Source organism: Peromyscus leucopus, chromosome 13 (genome assembly GCF_004664715.2).
Source record: "Peromyscus leucopus breed LL Stock chromosome 13, UCI_PerLeu_2.1, whole genome shotgun sequence".
Classification (NCBI taxonomy): Eukaryota; Metazoa; Chordata; class Mammalia; order Rodentia; family Cricetidae; genus Peromyscus; species Peromyscus leucopus.
Genome location: NC_051074.1, coordinates 62,517,885 through 62,533,943, shown reverse-complemented (window position 1 = coordinate 62,533,943; position 16,059 = coordinate 62,517,885). Strand labels below are relative to the sequence as shown.

Below are 16,059 nucleotides of genomic sequence, written 5' to 3'. Positions count from 1 at the left end.
CTATCCTTGTGAGGGTGGTCTGAAGGAAAAGGACGGGGGCTGGAGAAGAGGCAGATGGCGGGAACGGGGTTGAGGCTGGGGTGTGGAGAGGGTCTGTGTGAGGAAGTGAACATTCACCGGGCTACCTGAAGGATGGTTTAGTGTTGGAGGAGGAGCAGGATTGGATAACTCTTGTAGACAGTGGAAAGGAGGTGTCTGCTGGAGAGAGCCCTCGGCAGGTCACCCACTGATCTTCCAGAGGGTCAGGTGGCTTACAGCTGCTTGTCACTCAGCTTCAAGGAGTCCAACACCCCCCTCCCCACCCCTGCACCCCCGCACCCTCACACATGTGGCGTATACTCAGAGACGCACATACACAGGAATGAAAAGTAAATTAGAAAAACGAATCAGACTGTGGAGCCCTGAGGTGCCTTGTTCTGCATGGAGGGCTGAGGGGGGCTTCCGTCCTCACTAAGTCAGGTCGTCACTTAGTAAACTGTGGCTTGAGGTAAGCCATGTGGAGGCACTGGTTCCTGGCCAGTGTGAGCTTCTTCCCCAAACAAACAAATCTGCCTGACTAAGGAGAGGACTGCTCTGTGGTGCAGCCGGACACCCCATTTCCAGGTTCCCTGCCCCCCAGCGCCTTTAGTTCTGACAGCCCCCCCCCCCCCCCCCCCGGGGAGGGGCTTTCCTCATGCATGGCCTGTTTGATTTTATGACGGCGTGAAAGTGATATGCATCCAGTGGAAACGGTACTTTGAATTTTGATTTTTTCCCCAGGCTAGCAGCAATATATAGCTTGTCGCTCTGTCTAGATGAGGGACCGAAGAGGAGCCATGAGGACTCCCCTCAGCCACACGGGCCGCAGGGTGGAGAAGTAAAACCTGCAGTAACCTGCAGCGTCCTGCGTTGCTATGCTGGGAGCTTCTGGAGGCGGCTGGGTATAGTAAATGCAGCTTCGGCTCAGGATATTTTTAGCTTCTGGTGGTGTTTGGGGGACTAAGATCCATCATTAGTTAAACAATGGTACTGCTGCTGCCATCACCACCGACCGGTCTTCTGTTGGGCGTCTGAGATCCTGTGAAGCAGTTGTCTTCCTTTGGAGGTCAGGTCTGCTCCTTTTGGGAGGGTCTCAGCAGACCCAAGGGCCGGGCGGGTGGAGGGTGGAGGGTGATCTGGATTCCGCTGACATCCTCACGCCTCGTTCGCCTGGCACAGCGGCTCTCTGGTCATCAGGTCTTTGCACTTGGGGCACCCCGTTTGAGCCTTCCTTTGAGTCTAATCTTCCTAAGGGGGAAGCGGTGTGATGCACTGGTGCTGGTCCAAGCATCCGCTTTGACCCTTGGCTTTTTGTATTTGATGTTGCTGGCCTGTGTCTGTGGACTTCCTGTTGCTTCTGTGTCTGCCTGGTTCCTCATCTGCAAAATGTGGTACAGAGTCTTCTCTGGGCCGTCGTGGGGATTGTGTGAGGAGTGTGTGTGTGTGTGTGTGTGTGTGTGTGTGTGTGTGTGTGTGTGCGCACACACACGTATCGTGTTAACCCAATGCAAGGACTCCATATTAGTTCCTATCACTCAGTCTTTTTGAGAGTGGATTGCTAAGGCTACTCCTCCCTCAAATATTCACATCTGTTTGACCCAGGATGTGTGTATCAATCATGACCCACAGAGACTGGACGGGGATGCAGGAAGAACCATGGCCCAGGAAAAGTGTTGCCATGATTGTTAGGATAGTACATCGGCAACACTTGTTAACCTTCCATTGTTTCTTCCCTGGCCACTGATAATAGGATACAACTCTTGGGGAAAGGAGAGACAAGCTAGCCTTCGTTCGGATGCTGCAGGCTGAGGGATGGCAGAAGGCTGGGCGGCCTGGCGCGGGCAGCGTCCACCGGGGGAGCGCCTGCCCGTTGTGTTTACGAGCCGCAGAAATGCGGTGGTGTTCTCCCGTGTTCACACGGCCCCCACGGAAAGCTCCCCAGAGTCAGCGGGTGGGCTGTGTGCGTTGGGAGCCCCTCTTTCTTGGACAGGTGCTTCTGGTGTCGCATCTCTGTGTTCCCCTCGGGCTCCTCGTCATCCGCCGCTCCTTTGCTCTCCTCTCTTCCTCCTCCCTTGAATGCCTCTCCTTCTAAAGCCCGCCTCTCTCCACTTGCTGTCCTGCAGGAATGATGTATGTGCCCAGAGAGTAAATTTGATTTCTTACTCCATGGTAAAAATATTTTCACTAAATATTTTATTCAAGTGGCCCTTATTTAGTCACACCTAGAACCAGCAGGTGAAGTGATGAACTAATTGAGCCCAAGGTTCCAAGAACACCCAGTGTCCTGGAGGGTTGGGTTCCGAAGGGAGGGTGGCCAAGGGAGTTGAGTTTTCCCCGTGCCCACTTACGTGGGGTTACTCTGCATTGCCGCCATTGTGCATGTGTTGGAAAATTTGAACTTTTCCGCACTGGTAGAGTAGAATTCTGGAAAATTACCCAACGCATTTTCACAAAGAAACCATGCCAAATCTGATAAGTTTCCTCAAAACCTCGTCGCTTTTCGTTTCTTTCATGGAGCGTCCATCAAGCTTCCCAGCCTCTCTCTTCTGTTTCTCTCTTTCTGTAACTGTGCGTTGAGAAGTGCTCTTTTCTATTAAGTTTATCTACAGGAATCGATTGTTAAGTGGTTTCTCAGAATAATCCCGTCAGGCCTCAGAGGTATGTGGGGAACGGCAGTGGAGCCTGGCGTCCTGAAGATTTGCTTGCTGGAGAGATACTGCTGATTTCAGGGAGATTGCAGTTGAGTTGGAGATTTAAATAAACAGAAGTAAGGCCTGCGTTTGAAACTTTGCTCTGTAATTTGTTGTTCATCTGGAATTTGAATGTAGCAAATGTAATTTACATTAGTTCCGTCTCTGTCTTAAGTCTGTTGCAACCACAGCAGGGTCAATACGATCAGTAGTGTGATCATAACTAGGATTGATTGCCTTTCAAAAGTCTTCATCATAACGATTCTGTTTGAGCATGACAGCAGGTGCAGGGATGTCTGTCTGTCTGTGCTGCTCGGTGGATGTTATCATAGAGCCATGTAGGAGTTGGCATGTCTTTGTAGGTTGACTTCCTGAACTCTGATTCTATGGTGTTGAGTTCAGCCTGGGCATGGCAAGGCTAAGACATGAGCCTTGAGGAAATCACAGTGATGTTGTGAGTTCACCTTAGTGCTTGGCAATTTGAAAACAAAACCCAGATGTAGGGAAGAGCTGAAGGCAAGCTGTACCATCCTGTGCCCGAGGGGATGACCTGCTTTGTATCGATGGCCCTGGAATGGAGCTCCTGAGTAGGTTTCTGTTGCCCTAGCAGTCTGGGCCGGCAGTGGCTACCTGGTTCACCTTCGCCTTGTGTGATCTCCTACAGCGTTTAGCCCCAGCTTGTGGCTGGTGAGCTTTTCTTCCTGGAACTGTCTGCCTTGGGTGATGATGCCCCAGTCCTGCAACTGTATACTGTTAATGTTTAGTTGGGTTTCTTGAAATAATCAGTTTTGAGGGTCTCACGCTGAGTTATAGAGAATAATTGGGTGGAGGGGGAACTGTGTTTGTGAGAGTTTGTGTTGGGATTGCAGCAGATATAGCGAGGAAATGGACTTAGGGACTTAGGGCTTCTCTAGTACACCTCCGGCCTGTCCCCAAACCATCCACCGAGTATGAGATTATGAGAACTCTCTTTGGATGTTTTATATTAGAGAACAGCTTTTAAGAACATTACACTGAGTTTGGAAAGTAGATTACAAAAGATGCTCCTCAGAGACTGTGACAGCACATTCCGACCCACAGAGGCCCAAGCCAGACAAAACCCCGGCACTGAGAAGGGGTGGGGAAAAGTCCTACTCTAACCAAGAAGTGATTTGCAGTTGATACCTGCTGGGAGCGGGGGAACCTCTACAATGGCGTGCCACTGGGTGTGTGAACCAGCTACTCTCCAGGGAAGGCCCCTGGGTAGCTGACCAACACAAAACTAATTGTCTGTCTGTCTGTCTGTCTTGTGTGTACCCTTTTGATTTCCTTTTCTTTTGGTATTTTTTTTGTCTGATTTTTTTTTTTAATTTGTTTTGATTTTCATTTTCTCGGTTGGTTTTGCTTTTTTGAGAAATAACATGAAGTTGGATGGGTAGGGAGATAGGAGTAATTTGGGATGGGCTAGGGGAGAAGGAAGAATATGATGAAAATATATTCTATGAAAAAACAAATTTTTAATAAAAGAATTAATAAAACATATTTTTAAGCCTATACCCGGTTTGGGGATGCCACTCAGTTGGTGGAGTACTTATCCGCCATTTGGGAGGCCCTGGCTCTGATCCCCAGAGTGTGTTAAAGTAGGCGTGGTAGTTCATGCCTGCATTCCCACCTTAGGAGTTAGAGGCAGGAAGTCAAAGTCATCATTGAATCCATTGATCTTGGATTTGATTTTGATAGTGAGTTGGAGGTCATCCTGGGATACGTGTGACCCTGTTTTCCTTTTTTCTTTTTTTCTTTTTGTTTGTTTGTTTTTTAGCATAGCACCTTAAAATGAAAAGTATAGTCATTTCCGAGTAACCCTTTCTGACCTGCATGTATCCATTGAGGGCAATTTCTGTGTTGCTGCTCAGTTTTGAAATGTCATCGTTTTGAATTGTCACACAGTGAGGTGCTTTAGTACACGTAACTCTGTGTGTCATGTGTCATGATCAGATCTCTCACAGCAAACCACTGAGAATGAATGATGCCGCACAGTTGTCCAGACACATCTCAGAGCAGCCTAGGAGTCCGTTGGCTGCTGTAGTTTCTTTGGCATAGTCCTTTATTTGGGGGCAGTTGGGTTGGTTTGCTATCACAAATGATCCTGTGGATGACCTTTTAGCGACTGTAACGTCTTCCACATTTTGGGTGATTTTTCTACCAACAGGGACAGAGAATGAGGTGACTGTAAAGATTTCCGTGAAGATTTCCATCATGTTTGGGTGGCACAAATGGACTGGAGGGGCAGGGGGAGTAGAAATATAGGAAAACACCCGTTTCCGGCTTGCATGCTGTTAGCACAGACAGGGCTGCAGGGGACCGGTTCCTTTTGGTATGTGTAGCTCATCCAGGAAGCGAGGGAGTTCCAGCGCACCGTTGAATTGTCCCGCTGGAGCCTGGGGAGGGGTCAGCGTCTGGGGTCCAGATAAAGGGATCTTGATGTCTAGGTGTGGTTCCAGCTGTAGATAGGATTGAGCCTCGGATACGTGACTAGAGCCTGGACTGAGAAGAGAAGGTGCATGACAGGACTCTGGGGATCATGGTTTTGTGGGTAGAGGAGGAGGAGCTACTAAGTGGGGAAGGGTGGTGTCTGTCCCAGGTGGACTGTCAGAGACCTTAGGTGTGGATGAAGGGACAGGCAGTTGCTGTAAGGGGCCGTAGGATGCTGTCAGTTTGCCAAGGTTTTCATAACTAAACGCCACAGGGCAACTTAAATAACAGACCTATTCCCTTATGAGCTAGAGGCTAGAAGTTCTAAACCGAGATGTCAGCGGGCTTCCCAAGATCTCTTTTAAGGCCTTTGGAATGGCTTACAGATGGCTGCCTTGTATTCCTGCTGGGTCATCCCTTGATCTGTCTTATCTGCCACCTCTTCTTTCTAAAAAGATATTTTATTTTATGTGTATGGATGTTTGCCTGCATGGATGTCTGTCACTCTGGGCCTGGTGCCCGAAGAGGCCAGAAGTGGGCTTTGGATCCCTCCCTGGATTCCCAGCACCTAGAGATGGTTGTCAGCCACTCTCTAGGTGCTGGGAATCAAACCCAGGTCCTCCAGAAGAGCAGCCAGTGCTCTCAGCTGCCGAGCCACCTCTCCAGTGCCCCGCGCCTTCCTGTTGTAGGGTCTCCTCGAATCCTCCCCTTTATCGTGAAAGACCCTCTCTCCAGAGACAGTCACAGTTTATGGTTCTGGGACTGAGCGCTTCATCAAGTGAACTTTGAGGAAACAAGTCTAGCCAACATACGTGGTCTGTGAGCCCAGAGACCTACCCTCGCCTGCACCTCTACACTGCTGACGTCTGGCTCTTCTTGGCCCCCCTGGCCCCTCTTGTTCTTTCCCAGTTCTGTACATTTGCATCTTGGCCCTTATCACGAACTCAAGTTCATCTGTCTCTCTTCAACTCTTATTCAGTCACCGCTCCATCTCTTGTGGCAAATGCTTCGTGTCCCAGTCATAAAATATGTGTCAGTTGCCTGGTGGTGGTGATGATGATGGCACACGCCTTTAATCCCAGCACTTGGAAGGCAGAGAGAGGCAGGTGGATCTCTGAGTTTGAGGCCAGCCTGGTCTACAGAGTGAGTTCAGGACAGCCAGGACTACAGAGAAATCCTGTCTTGGAAAACCACAAAAGAAAAAAAAAGTTACGTCAGGTGAACTGTCAAGTGTATTTGTATTTGGTAGTCTGGAACCACCATGGGACCCTGGGCTCGTGGTTCCTCAGTTTGTGGTTGGAAAGAAAAGCACTGTGGGAATGTCAGTTTAAGTCCAGGTTCAATACAAACTTTGCATCTGAGTTTTCCTTATATTTCACAAGTTAGTTTTTTTTTTTTCCTCCAGAGTTTGGCTTTGACTTCCTTTTCCTTTTAGGAGCCACTTTAGTTAAAGTTAGGCTGAGTGGGGTTGCAATCCCAGCCGAGTCTGGGGGCAGAATTATTTCAGTAGGTATGTTATAATTGACAAACGTACTGTCTCTTTATATATATGCACACACAGACACACCCACACACACACAGACACACACAGACTTACACACAGACACATACGTAGACACACACACACAGACATGCACAAACATACACAGACACACAGACACAGAGACACACACAGACACACACAGACATACAGAGACACACTCAGACTTACACACAGACACATACATACACACACACACACACACACACACACACACACACTGGCATGGAGAATTAAAGCTTTGTAGGTATTAAGATCCTGTCTGATGCTGAGCTGGATACCCAGACACGCATATTAATAAAGGAATCAGAGTAGTCATAGAGTAAACACTAAGTGTTTGGTTGTTCCAGGTTTCTGATGTGTGTGTGTTCACCTAGAAATGAAGGATTTCTGTTATGTGTATGTGCGTTTCAGACGGTCTTCTTTTACTGTAACAGAATAGCTGAGCCTGGGTAATTTATTTAAAAGTCTTACTTCAGCTCATCATTCTGGAGATCCAAGAGCATGCACCAGCATCTCCTTGATTCATGGCAGAAGGTGGAAGGCATGTGAGCCCACATGGAAGAGAGGGGGGACAGGGGAGTGATCCTGCTGTGTAACAGCCTGGTTTATAGGACCAACCCGGTCTCAGGAAAAGCTGTTAGTGACCTAAACACATCCCAGCAGCCCACCACCTCTCCACCACCTCTCCACATTGCTACAAGGGGCATTGAAACCTCACCGTGAATTTTGATCGGGACAAGCCATATTCAGACCATAGCAGTGAGTATAGATGGGTTTCTTTATCCAATAGTCTGTTGACATATATTAATATTATTTCTACATGAAAAGTCATAGCTTTTTAAAAATTTGCCTGGGCCTCATGTCATTTGGATGGAGCCCTCCCCCCCTCCCCCCCCCATTCCACCCCAGTATTAGGAATTGAACCCGAGGCCTTCACACATGCTAGGCACATGCTCTACTACTGAGCTGAAGGTCCTATTGTTCCCAAGACATTGAATATCAGATTTGCAAGTGAGGAGAAGTCGTAAGTGGATTTCCTGTTTGGCTGCTTAGAGCAAGGACACCCACAATTTCCTGAGATCCTTTATAGTCCTTTGTAGAGTGTGAAATTTTGTTTGAGGGCAGTGTTGATCCCTGTTGGCCCTTGTAAAGATGTCAAGTTTTAAGTATAAAATTCAAATTTACTTTTAAATGGCAATGTTATGTGTTTGTTCTTTGAATCTTTAAGAGCTCGCCTATGGCATGACATGTGACCTTCTGCTCTTGACTCTATGCTCGGCTGTGGATTTGAAGTGTTATTTTTGTGCTTAAGTGACTTGAGCACTTGGGACTATACATTTGGAACTGAGTAAATATGGCAGGGTAGAGTTTTGAAAGGCCGGTTCCACTTTTAGCCGAACAGCCTGCTGGCACCCTTTTCTTTAATTGTCTAGGCCACAGCTTCAGACGGAAGTACGTGTGCCAAGCGCGTCGGCACAACCTGAAGTCCCAGCACTTGGAAGTTGAGGTCAGCCTGGGCTACATGGTGAGTTCCAGGCCCAGCGTGAAAATCTGTCTCAGGGAGGGGAGAGGAAGTTCTTCCTGTGTAGGCCAGGCTTGCACACCCTCCGGTCGCCACGTTTCCTGGGCTTTAATTGTCTGATTTCTTCATTTCATCCCATTTGGATTACTCCAGTTCTTACCCCCAGGCTGCCAGACTGGAGCCAGCTGGAGGCCTTGCCGCTGGCTTGTGTCTGCCTTCCTGACATCAGTGCCTGTTTGAAAAGCCCGGTTCCGCTTTTCTGCAGTGTATTCTCTGAACAGCTACACAAAGCAGCCCTCCCTGTTAGTCCTTGTCCCAACAAACTCAGACTGTGACTTCAATATTATTTTCTGTCTATGCTGTCATTTAAATCGGAAATGTAGCTGTCATGGTTTCATTTCCTCAGACCCACCAGTGACTCTCGGCCTGTGGTCTGGATGAATTGTCATCAGTAACACTGCAGTGTGGACACCGGAGATGAGGCTGTCACGGTCCCCTCGGCTCTCACCTGCGCCCTGACAGCTAAAGGATCCCCTTTATTCTCGGCTCCCTTGCCCAGCAGGGCTGTGACTGGCGGTCCTCTACTGCCATTTACACAGTGAGTGTTTGTGAAGTGTGTTTTACACTTACGGGCTTTGAAGATCCTTTCTCTGTGGTTGCATCCATGTCGCCCTTTGTCATCCAGGTTATCGAGGTCAACTTTTACCATTTTTCTGTGATCTTGAGCCAATTTTTCTCTGATCTGATTGTGCCATGCCAACCGCTGTAGTGGGTTTTTTTTTCCTTCTTGTTTTGTGTTTTACTCTTTTACTCTTTGTGGGGCCTGCCACCCAGCTCCCAAATAAATACACAGAGACTTATTCTTTCTTATGAATGCCTGGCCTTAGCTTGGCTTGTTTCTAGCTATTTTTCCCAATTTAAATTATCCCATCTACCTTTTGCCTCTGGGCTTTTATTGTTCTTTATTCTATATACCTTTTTTTTTTAAAACTTCTTATTCTGTGGCTGGTTGTGTAGCAGCTGGGTGGCTGGCCCTGGAGTCCTCCTCTCCTCCTCTTGCTCCCTAATCTTCTGTTCCCAGAGTTCTCCTTCTATTTATTCTCTCTCCTGGCAGCCCCGCCTATTTCTCTCTCCTGCCTTGCTATTGGCCGTTCAGCTCTTTATTAGACCAATCAGGTGTTTTAGGCAGGCACAGTAACACAGCTTCACAGAGTTAAACAAATGCAACGTAAAAGAATGCAACACACCTTTGCATTATTAAATATTCCACAGCATAAACTAATGCAACACACCTTAAACTAATATTCCACAACAAACCACTCTCCTGCTAATTGCAAATGTAAATCCCATCTCCGTATTCCACATCTTGAGGTGAAGAGGTTGTGTGGTGATCGATCACTTTGCTGTTAATCGCTGACCCAACTTGATTGCAAAAGCCTAGGAAGCAGCAGTACATAGGTCTCTTGTCCTGTTGTGCTCTGAGCAGGCTAGGTGCCCGGTTAGAGCGGCGGGTGATAAGACAGCGCATAGTCCACCGCAGCTCATCATGAAGGCCGGCCCTGGGTGGATGCTCTGGCCGCCTCTGCCAGCCTGGTATTGACTTACTTTCCCCTTCTTATCTGTGTGCAAACTGTTTGTTGTGCTTAGTGTGTTCCCCTGTCACAGCGAATGTTTCTCTCTCCCTTTCATATGAACTGAGCGATAAAGAGCTGGTTAAGTCTGGAAAACAATGGAGGAGGAAAGCTGGTAAGCAGTTTAATTTCTAAACGCGGGACCTGATACTTAGGTCATTTAAAAATGACTCTAGTTTTTCTGTCTACCTATTGAGGAACGTGTCAAGGGTAAAACTGTACATTTTAAGGTTTTAGCCTTTTAATTTCATGGTTCACAATCTCATGTATTTTGAAAATGCTTTTTGATCAGGTGCTTGGAAGTGAACTTTTTCCCATCTGGATTTTAGGGTGCAGTTTGTTCTTAGGCATTTCGTTTCTTACCATATGTCCTTTGGGAACACAGGTTGTGTGGCTCTTTGGATAGGCAAGCTGATTAACAGTGGGGTTTTTGTATAATGTAATAGGTATGCTGTGTTCAAGGAAGAGAGTATACACGTGACACTGTGTGAGTACCCAACACTCATGAGAAGTAACTGCTGTTACCTGGGGATCATCGGAAGTTTAGCAGAATTGCCATTCAAATTTAGTTAACGTCTGTAAGTGCACATTTGTGAAGTTAGGTTTTAGGATCCATGCTTGGCGTCATTTAAAAATTATTCCGGCGTGCTGTAAAGTTGGTTTGTTCTCTCGGTTCTTGATAAATACAGCAGTGTGATAGCTTCGATTCTTTTTTTTTTTTCTCTTTTGGTTTTTCGAGACAGGGTTTCTCTGTGTAGTTTTGCGCCTTTCCTGGAACTCACTTGGTAGCCCAGGCTGGCCTCGAACTCTCAGAGATCCACCTGCCTCTGCCTCCCGAGTGCTGGGATTAAAGGCGTGCGCCACCACCGCCCGGCTGATAGCTTCGATTTTTAAATCGAGTGACACTTCTAACATTACAAAGAAAAAAATACCTGGAAATTGCCACAGGAAATACTTCCCGGTTCTAATGTGGTTGTTGATCTTATTGACTTTACGTGAAGGGACGCATTGCAGCAAATTAGCTACTTTAAAAAAATCCTTTTCAAATTACAAAGTAGCTTTGCCTTCTGAATTTATATTATGGGGCCTTCGGGGGACATCTTAGCTATTTTTGTTTGATCGCCTTTCAACTAATAAACATTCTTGAAATCCGAATGTAAATGTGTAAACATCTCTCCCTTTGTTTACATAGTTTATTAGACTTATTTTAGTAGCTAACTGCTGGCGAGTTTCTGAATTTCTTTCCTAAGCACTTTTCTTAAGCTGTTTTTCAGAAGCTGCACTCGTAAGGAATGAACTTTCCTGCTTTTGTTAATATGTAGATTTATTAATTTGTAATTTGATCTCATAACTAAGGGCTTCCATAACTGGATGGAGTTCTAAAGATAGGGGATGTCCTTTGTCCAGCTGTCCTGTGGATAGCTATAAACACAGAATCCTGCTGTGGCCCCTGTGCCTGGAGAGCTGCGTTTGGACCATCCTGTTTATTCTGTGCATGTCTTTCTATGCTGTATATAGCTAGACTTTAATACATTTTTTTTTTTCCATGATGAGTCCAAAATAGACAGCTGCTTTCCTTTGCTTCTGAGAAAATGTCATTGAGATTTTTGTGGCCTGGCATTTGCTGACTTTTTGTGTTTTTTTAAACATTCTTTAGAATTCCCCAAATGAAGGAAATCACCCTTTCCAGGACTGATCACGTCAGCATTGATGGAAACCGGGAGACTATAGGAGCGAACTTGGGGAGAGACAATATGTCATGTACTTTTGTGGGGAAACTGAGGCTTGGAGGCCGCGTTGTGCCTGAGGTATCGCTGTCCCACTGAGTTGGACCTGCAGCTTGGGTCCTCTGGGTTTGAGTGATCTGATGGAGCTGTAAAGGAACAGAGCGCTCTTCTGGCAGGAGTGCTCCAGGCTTGACCAGGCAGGTGGTGTAAGCAGAGGGAGAGGAGGACTTTGGGATTTTTAGCCTGTGGAACAAAATGAGCTTGGGACCTTCTGTTTAGTAAGTGGATTGATTCATTTGGAAGGGAAGTTGGCTTCTCCGGCGGTTGTACCGTTTAATAATTACTTGGTGCTCCTGGCATGTGCGGGTCTACTAGGGCCAACGAGAGCTGACAGCTTGCCAGTTACATTTGAGCAGTTTTACATTCGTACCGGGGTTCCAGGGTCTCAGGTTCGCCAATCTAAACATCTGACTTCTTGGAATCTTTTTATCCGCCTTGAGGGAACGGATTGAGAAGTCTGTGGGTTATAATTAGCACGTTCCCTCCTACAGCTGAGTTTGTGTTTCTGGATGGAACAGTGGTTGACGGTGTTTGGCTACCTTGTCCCCCGGGGATCGTAGCCCTTCAGACGTTAGCTCATTGATTCTTGCAGTGTTTCGTGTGAGTTGTGTGGCATGATTACAGGTTCCCTCTTAAAACCAGCTTTCCGGACCTTCTGGGCTTGTGGAAGGTGAGGGATGCTTCTGTGGGGTGTGGGGAAGCGAAGATGGGGGGGTTGAGGGGTGGGAGTGGAGGGGTGGATGTTGCTGTTGGGTGAGCCTTAGAGAGATGTCCCTTGGTGATGTTATTGACATGACTCAGCAGACCTACCTCTGGGGAATGACGGGATGCTGGCTGCACTTCCTCCTGGGTGAGTGTGTTCATTACTCTCCTGCTGTCACAGAATAACTGGCCAGGGCAGCTGAAGGAAGAAGGGAGGGCTTACCTTGGCCCACGTTCTGTCATGGAGAAGTCATGACCCGGATGATGATGAGGTCGCTGGGCGTCCCGCACCCACAGTCTGGAAGCAGAGAGCCATGGATGCTGGTGCTCAGCTCACTGTGTCTTGAACCCCAACTCTTGAAGGGTGCCACTCACACGTAGGGTGTGGCTTTCCATCTGATAAAACCAATCTAGAAAACTCCCTCTCAGACACTTCCAGAAGTTCCAGAATCCTGTTCTTTGGCCACCGAGACTAACGAAGACTCACGGGAGGCCTTTTGCATGAGGAGACTCTTAAGTAGTTACCTGGACATTGTTATTAGCATTATTACCTGGCCAATAGACAGGGTGGGAGAACGTGTGAGCTCTCAGGGTCAAAAGAGGAAAAGCATATTGGGGAGGGGAGGAAGCCACATCTAGTGAGTTTCATCTCTGCTAATTTGTGTGCACCTTGCTCCCATTCTGAGTTTGGGGATCAGCAATTGGAATGAATTCTCTTGGGTTCCAGCCTGAGTCTGTGAGTTGCAAAGCCTGGGATGGATGTACTGGTAGGGATCTGGGGCCCTTTATTGTCCCTGCTGTGCCTAACCCACAGCCTGTGGCCCGGGATAGCTATGAATGTGACCCAACACAGAATTGTAAACTCATTTAAACGTTACTAGATTCCCCCCCCCCCCCCAATTTCTTTTTGGTAACTTAATTTTACTGTTCCCGACCTTGAACTTTGTAAATGACATCCTGTTGTAATATCAACAGGTCCACGGCAGGTAAACTATTTCTGCAAGACTTGTGTAAGGCACAGAGAGACTTCTTACCTCCTGGTTGCTGTGAAGAGCTTGGCAGTTTAGGACTTAGATCAAAAGGTGTGTGCCTAAAGCAGGGCCCTGGGATCTAGGGTTTCTCTGTTGGGAGGTTTTGCCTGGGACGTGAGGCCGGACTTCTTGCTCTGGGCTGAGCTTTCCTCTTCACTCAGGAGATGTGTGGCCAGTCATCTAAAACGTCTCCACTGCTGTTACAGCAGCTACTTTTTTATTTTTAACCTCAAGCATCCTCCTAATTAGTCTAGATGATATGTTTATCACAGTCACTCTCCACAGCTGGAAACAGCCTCCCAAGCCCCCGTATCCTTACGAATGGCAAGGTCTCCAGCGCCGTTTCCCAGCCCCACACGGCCTGTCTGGGATCGAGTGGACATCAGCTCCGAGGCAGCTGTGGTTGGTAAAGCCGGTTTCCATGCTCAGGTGGAAAGCAGCCTTGACATTGGTCTGTGGTGATTCTCCTCCCACTTCTGGCTTTGCAGAAACAGTGGCAGGAGGGGAGTTAACCCTTAGATAACCATAATGTCACAACCCTTTCTCTTACACAGGACTTTCTGCTTGGTGGTTACGTTCATGGCGTATGGGCTTACATTGGTAGTTACCTGTTTCCTCTCGTTTCTTTTTTCTTTTAAATTTTATTTATTTATTTTATGTGCATTGTTGTTTTTGCCTGTGTGTGTGTCTGTGTGAAATCTTGGAGTTATAGACAGTTAGCTGCCATGTGAGTGCTGGGAATTGAACCTGGGTCTGAAAGAACAGTCAGTGCTCCCAACCACTGAGCCATCTCTCCAGCCCCCCCCCCCAAAAAAAAAATTTTTTTTTCCCTTCTAATGTGCACATTTGTCCGTGTGAGGGGGTTGAATCCCCTGGAACTGGAGTTACAGGCAGTTGTGAGCTGCCACATGGGTACGGGAAATTGAACCTGGGCCCTCTGGAAGAGCAGCCAATGCTCTCAGCCACTGAATATGCTTTCATTTCTTGTTCATATTTATTTGATCTTCACTGCGTGTTAATTCAATGTCCTGTGTGTTACCCATCCAGAGTTAGAACACTTTGTGGAAACTGCCCTGAGGCCCTGCCCGTTTCTTCCCTAGCCCCGGAGTCTAAAGAAAGCCCTCCAACGGGCCGTCCCTTAGTCCTAGCAGAAGGCTTTAGAGAGAGGCTGGAGGCGGGCACTCCTTCCCCGCGTCTTGGCTTTAACAGTGCAATAAGACTGGGAAGTCAGCAAACTGTAATCCGTGAGTGACATCAGTGCAGCGGACAGACACCGCCCCGCACATCAGCTTGGCAGGTGTGTTGGCGGGAGTGAAGATTAGCACCGTCGGAACCTCGTCACAGGTGCGTGTCAGCCCTGTCTCACAGGCAGTGTGCAGCAGACGTCACCCCGCTGTGTGTGGCCCACCACACCCGGCTCTCAAGAGCCGCGCTGCCTGAGTAAATTGCCCTAGAGAATTCGGTTTCCGTTCTGTTTGCCCTTTAGATGCCAAATCCTGAACAGGTGTCGTGTGTTTCAGGTACGACTTCAAGATGTCCTTGTGTGCCATTGGGGGCTCTTGAGGGGGTCTGGGCCAGGAGGGTAAGGAGATGATGAGTATTTGGGGTCGAATGTGCTGTACCGCTTTGATTTACCCTCCACACCACAGCCTGTGTGCTAGCCACCTCTCTGTCTCTCTCTGTTTCTCTGTCTCTCTGTCTCTCTGTTTCTCTCTCTCTCATTTTTTGGAGACATGTTTTCTCTGTGTAGCCCTGGCTGTCCTGGAACTCACTCTGTAAACTAGACTGGCCTGAAACTCAGAGATCCACCTGCCTCTGCCTCCCGAGTGCTGGGACTAAAGGCGTGCGCCACCACTGCCCGGCTAGTTGGACCTTTCTGCGTTGAGAACGCCAGAGCCTCCCTTCTTCAGGGGCAGAGCAGGGAAGCTCACTAACAGCGGTGAGGGAGGTATGTGGGTGTGTCACAGGGCCTGGGCTGCTGTGGCACACCATAGTCAGTGGCTTGAGTGACATGTGAATTTCTTGTAGCCCTGGAAGCTGGGAAACTCAGCATTGGTTCCTGCTGGTTCCTCTTGCTTCCTTCTTGGTGTCTCCTCAGATTTATATCTTTTATAAAGACCTGGACCCCATCATGCTCTTCCTGATGGCCTCTATCTGACGCTATTGTTTTTCAAAGGCTGCAGGGTTGGAGGACAGAGCTTCAGATGGGAGAACCACAAGCTTTCAATCCCTAGCTTGCTTGGAGCGAGCTACCTTGGATCACTGACTTCTCATACCAGCTTAAATCAGGCCGAATTTAAGTCAAGAAACCCAGCTGGACCTCTTGAGGCTCACAGCTGGAACTGGCCCTGGCATCTTAAGCTTTTCTCTCTGTCCCTCGTGATCTCTCATCAGACTTCGTGTCTCCCTTCAGAAGGGTGGCCTTTGCAAGGCTCCCCTAAAGGAAACCTTGTTCTCAGCAGCTCCACAGATTTCCACCCCCATACTTGCCGCCCCTTGACTGTGGTTTGTGTGTTCTGGTCCCAGGCCCGTGGGAGCTGGCATTGTTCGGGCCAGTGTATGGCATGGCCCAGTTAGCTGGGGCCTGGTTGAAGGTGAGGCTGTTGGACGCCTTGCCATGCTTTGTATTGTGTGGGGTTTGGCCTAGAGTGGAGGCTCCTCAAGAGGAGATTAAGGAGGAAGGC

At 48.0% G+C, this 16,059-nt stretch overlaps 1 protein-coding gene across 10 annotated transcripts in view; it reads left to right on the top strand.

The window, feature by feature from the left end:
* The window catches only part of Myo1b (myosin IB), a 178,763-nt gene that overhangs the window by 10,801 nt on the left and 151,903 nt on the right, over window positions 1-16,059 (top strand). For 8 of the 10 annotated variants that reach the window (XM_028886647.2, XM_028886628.2, XM_037210427.1 and 5 more), the window contains exon 1: window positions 9,687-9,970. The exons of the other annotated variants lie outside the window; for them this stretch is intronic. The gene's annotated coding sequence lies outside the window, so the exon portion shown is untranslated. Of the gene's footprint in view, window positions 1-9,686; window positions 9,971-16,059 lie in introns of those variants that run through there. 10 annotated transcript variants of the gene reach the window in all.